Here is a 6,000-nt window from a genome sequence, read left to right on the forward strand (position 1 = left end):
GAGTAGAATCATCCTGAACAACTCCTATAGGAGATGGAATCTGAACAGGCTTCTCCATGACTTGAGGAAGCAAACTATATAACGATCTGGGGTTTGCCAAATAACACTTGGAAAATGCTTTTATTGGTTTCTTGATATAGTTTATCTATTTCGTCTTTTAAATTATGATGCTCTAATTAGCCACCATCTATCAATGTCCTGAACAAGATCACCTTGGTCTGCATTTCCTCTACCTACTAGTCTGGGAGTTCCATTACAATTGTATTTTATTATTCTCCTATGCATGCACTGTTCTCAACTTAGAGCATCCTAAAACAGCAGTCAGCAACCTTAGCTCCAAATTATAAGGCTCTTGGGTAAAATTTACATGAAACGCTTTATTCTAGGAGTGGGTGTTTTGGTGCAGTGGATTCAGCTGCTAGCTGGGGACACTGGCATCCCATGTCAGAATGCTGGTTGGAGTCTGGCTTCTCTGCTTCTGATCCAGCTCCCTGCTAATGTGCCTGGAAAGGCAGCAGAGGATAACCCACATACTTGGGAGTTTGCCACTGGATGGAGTTCCTGGCTCCTGGATTTGTTCTGGCCTAGTCCTGGCTGTTGTTAGATTTGAAGCCAGTGGATGCAAGTTTCTGTCTCCTTCCACTTCCCCTTCTCCTCCTCCTCCTGCTTTTCTCCTCCTCCTCTCTCTCACTCTGGCTTTCAAATACATAAAAAAAGATATCTTTTCAAAAAGGGTTATATTCTGCACAACTTGTATTTTTTTGTCCCACATATTTACAAATATTTTAATTGCATATGTTATTTATGAAGGCAGAAATGTTACTTCAAGATAAAAGGAATATTTGTAGTGATTGGGGCAGTTTAAAATATTATAAAGAATATGCTATTCCCTAAAGCACATCTAAGCAAAACAGAAAACATTCAGCAAAGGAAAGAAACTCATTTTTACTGAATATAATTCAATAGAAAAATAAATAAAATTTAAAAATAAACTGGTTTATTATATTACATACACTAGACCATCTACTTGGAAAAGGGAAAAATTACCAGTTTTAAAGGGTTTACAGATTTTTATTTGTAAATGTGTTTCTTAAAAATTTTTAAAAAATTCTTAGATTTTCCGTTTGCTAATAGATAAAGACATTTATTTTACCAAACTAGTATGGCTTAGATTAAGCTGGTGAGCATTTTCCCATCTGGTTTTCTTCCTTGAAGGGTTGATGTCATCACATTGAGGGGAAAAAGGATCACATCAATTATTGCAAAAATATCTTGAGTCAACGACAGTCCACTCACTGTTTATGTACAGATGGGTACCTGCTGGGTACTGAAAAGTTTCACAAGATTATTACTTAGCAAGAGGTTTTCATCTGATGAGCTTTCATAACTGAGCGAAGTCAACAGGTTACCATGTTACAATGAAATGAAGCGCAGAAAAAGCGGCATTTTTGTATTGATTTTTCCATGTATTTAAAAATCTTTACAAATATATTGCCTAGTTTCTCTAGCTCTGACTTTTAGACAGTTTCACATCTATATGCAGTCATAGTTTATCACTGTGTTCTAAAACAGAGAATTTACGCATTACAAAAGAAAAATAGTGAAATTACACAGAAACTTGGCTTTTTAAAGTGATGAAAAGCCACTAAAGACCTTTAGAATGAAGAAGAGATGGTTCAAGAGTGATTCCTAGGTCTTTCTTCAATTGTTAACAAAAAAACAAAAACGAAAAACAAACTACCCTGAGAGGAAATGCTCAGATTCTTTTGGTTTGGAAGAAAGAATCAGGAAAATAAGGTTAGTACTCCAGCCAGACATTTTAGGAACAAGGCAGACTGACTCAGCTGGGAAGTCTGCAGGATACAAAAATGAAGAAGGAAATTATGAAGAAGGAAATTCACAGACTGTACCTGGCAGGGCCATTTCTGAAACAGGAAATCCTGAGTGACTTAGGTAGGCTCTACCCAACCTGGTCTCTGTGAGACATCACTGTGTAGAAACCTAAAGAAGACCCATACCCTCTGGGGGCTTGTGTAAGCTCTGGAGATGCTGGGGTATTTTAGAAAGATCACTCTGGGGGCTGACATTGTGGCATAGCGGCTAAAGCCAGTCGGCAATACTGGCATCCCATATGGGCTCCGATTTGTGTCCCGGCTGCTCCACTTTTAATCCTTCTCCCTGCTATTGGCCTGGGAAAAGCAGAGGAATATGGCCCAAGTGTTTGGGCCCCTGCCATCCACATGGGAGACCTGGATGAAGCTCCTGGCTCCTGGCTTCAGCCTGGTCTAACCCTGGCCATTGTGGCCATCTGGGGAGTGAAACAGGAAAGAGGATTTCTCTCTTTCTCTGCCTCTCCCTCTCTCTCTCAGTAACTCTGGCATTCAGATAAATAAATATATATTTTTTTAAATTAGAAGATAGGTTACTCTGTAGCAGAAGAGTAAAAACCTTTGGATGGTCACGGGTGCTCTGAATCTCCACGAGGAAACCTGAATGGTGTAGTCTTCAAATCACAGTAGGACAGAGCTCCCTGACTATCACAGGGACACTATTTCACAGCCACCTTCAGGTTCCGGAGTTGTGCTAAAGGCAGTACAGAAAACCGTGCCTTGCACGTTGACCTTCTGAGCGAGAGGTGGTGGTAAGTACGTGGTCTGAGACTCCTAGAGTCTTCATCATGTATAATACTTCATTGTCTCCAAAGCACATCTCTTCACTTGCAACGTTTCCAAAAACAATCTTCTCTTTACATGATTCACCCTTTTCTGCTCAATTAGAGTGAAATTCAGTTATGTTGGCAGGTTTAAGGAATGTCTTTCTTGACATATGTGTACCATCTAAATATGAAGGTGCTCAACATTGAAACCTTTCTGTGTTTACTTGCCCTCACAGTGTTCCCTCCTGCTGCTGAAAATCTCTGCCTTTGGAAGAAGGAAAAGAAAGACAAGTAAGGATGACAAGAGGAAAGAAAAATAAAAAAAGTAAATGGAGACAAGCTAAAATAAAAATTAATTAGGAAAGATCTGGGAGGAGCTTTCTGGAGGCGTTTCATGACCCCAGAAGTAAGAGCAACAAAAAGATCTAAGGCATGATTCTTCTTTATTAGACTCCTTCTCCCTTAATCACGATCACTTGTATTTCCCAAATCCACTTGTAAACCGATCATGAGTCATCCCCTGGTCACTAAGCCTAGAATACAGACGCAGTTCTTCACATGCACAATGTGATGTTCCTAGTCTTTCATCTTCTCTGCTACTTTGTTACCTGTTTATGTCCTCAGTGACAGTTTTTTTTTTCTCCCAGCTGCATTGAAGTATGATTGACAAACAAAAATTATAAGTAAATAAACAAATCTTTAAAAAAATATTATTTAGGGGCAAGCAGTTGCCCTGTTGGTTAAGACTCTGGTTGGACTGTTTGCATGTAACATTAGACTATCTGGGTTTGAGACCTAATTCTGCTTCCAGTTCCCTCTTCTTGCTCCTTAAAAGAAAGCAGATGATAGCTCACGTGGTGGGGTTCCTGTCACCTACGTGGGAGATCTGGGCTGATTGTCTGGCTCTCAGCTACAGCTCGGCCCAGCCCTAGGCATTTTGGACATTCGGGGAGTAAGCCAGCAAATGAGAAATCTCTCTGTCTCTCAAATAAATAAATAAAGATTTATTTAAAAATATGTGTATACTTGGCAGTAAAAATGGTGTTTGATATATGTATGCATTATGAAATGATTACCACACTCAGACTAATATATCATGACCCTGTGTGGTTAGCATTTGGGGGATATGTGTGTGATGAAAACACATGATTTTTACTCTCAACAAATTTCAAATATATGATATATTATTACTAACTATACTCATCATGCTGTACATTAGATATTCAGATCTTCCTTGTCTTATAACCGAAGGCTTGTACTCTTTGACAAGCAAGTGAAACACAAAGTTGCTTCCTGAAATATTTCACCTCCTTTCTTGCCTCCAAAGGATTTGGTGTCTTTCCATCACAGTGACTTACAGGTGGTGTGGATGTGAACTTCAGCAAGGCAGATAGTGGAAGAGAACAGAGGCACTTGGTGGAGACAGAGGCAAACGCTCAGCTGTCCAGAGGACTTGACCTCACTGCTTGGGTCTACTCCCAGCCTCAAAACTGGATGCCTCCCAAACTGAACCCCAATCTTTCCTTGCTCTTTGATCATCTCAACAAAACAAATCTCACCGGCTTGCTTAAGCCAGAATTGCTAAGTCATTTTCTCCCTGCTTTTGTGGCCCTTTTGACATCCTGGCAGTCACGCAGACATCAATTTTGCTTCCTGAATACAGCCGGGATCACCCACGTGTGGCCACCTCCAGAGCCTCCACTCGCCCACACCCCAGTTCCACAGTTTGCCTTTACCTTCACTACCACCATAATCTGAAAATACGCTTCCCCACATACATTCCACCTTCTATCCCATTTCTAGAGTAGATTTTCTAAAATGGCATTCGTTTAACATCTTCCAGCAGGAAGAACTTGCTGACCAATACCTATATGGTGATCAATACCTTTAAGAACTGCCCCTGACCAATCAACTCCTACAAGGCGTCTTTTCCTTTTGTGCACAATATATATTCTAGCTATGCAGGGCTCTTTCAGATCTGGGACTAGGCTAAGCTTTTTCTTTCTTTGAAATTTTTGCATTTGCGATTCTTTCTGCCTAAAATTATCCCCCTGCCCACGAATTTTGCCTGACTAATGCCTGCTTCATCCTTCAATTTCGATATCACCAATTCTCCCCACCCACCTTCCTGATGCAGTCAACATTCCAAGGGATGATGCGCTTCTATTCAGGGCACTTGCCTCAAGGATTACATTTTTATTTGCTTACGTACATTTTTAGGTGCTGTCTCTCCCACTAGATTTCAAGATCTATGAGAACATGGGTGAGATGTATGTTTTCATGCTTGTGTCTTTCACTGGTACTACATAATGCATAAATATTTTTAAATTGATTATATCAGTAACAATCTATTGGCATTCTTTTTATTCCTTTCTAAAATGCAACCCCCGTACAATGTCTAAGTTTTGTTCACAATTTTTTATTTATCTATTTAAAAAACTTAGTTGAAAGGCAGAGTGACAGAGAAAGGGAGAGACAGAGAAACAAAGAGATCTCCTGGCCACAGGTTCACTCCCCAAATGGCCACAAAAGCAATGGGGCTGGGCCAGGCTGAAGCCAGGAGCCTGGAACTCCATCCTGGTCTCCCACATGCATGACAGGGCCCCAAGTACTTGGGCTCTCTTCTGCTGCTTTCCCTTGTCCATTTTCAGGGAGGTAGATCAGAAGCCGAGCAGCAGGAACTCAAACAGTTGCTCTGATATGAAATACCAGCTTAACCCGCTGTGCCACCCTGCCAGCCCCTATTTGGTTCATTATTGAAACAGTAATATCTAGAAGTTCTCTTGGTGGTAATACTGGGGAAGTGATTTCTACCAGCCTCTGTCACGTGCTTCTTTTTGAAACCAACACATGTCGATGAAGCACTGACAATGAGAGTGCAGGGTGCTGGGTGCTGGGAGTACAATGGTAAGTAAATAACAGTTGGCTCTTAGCCTTCTCATACATTCATAGACACCTAGGTGGTTGGCATGAAGCACGCATTGGGAAATGTCAATAGCATCTGGAATGAGAGTTCACTGATCTTTCCAGCTCATCCTCGCTCATTCTTGCAATATTGTTATCATCATAGATCCTGCCAACTCGAATATTAGTTTTTCCATCGTGTGAATACTTCGCTCACTGCATTCTGAATTATTGAGCAAGCTTTAAAGTTATTTTTCTTTAATCTTCTCCTCTCAATTTTTCCAATTTCCTAATCTTTTCAATCATGTCTCTTCTTCCTCACATTCTCACGAGTGTTATGATGCTGTCAGTAGATTCGAAGATTGATGTATTTATTATCAAGGGAATAATGTAATTTTTCCAATGGTGAGAACACTAGCGATTTTTAGAGATGAAATTAC

The sequence above is a fragment of the Lepus europaeus genome, chromosome 1, assembly GCF_033115175.1.
Source record: "Lepus europaeus isolate LE1 chromosome 1, mLepTim1.pri, whole genome shotgun sequence".
In the NCBI taxonomy this organism is placed as follows: domain Eukaryota; kingdom Metazoa; phylum Chordata; class Mammalia; order Lagomorpha; family Leporidae; genus Lepus; species Lepus europaeus.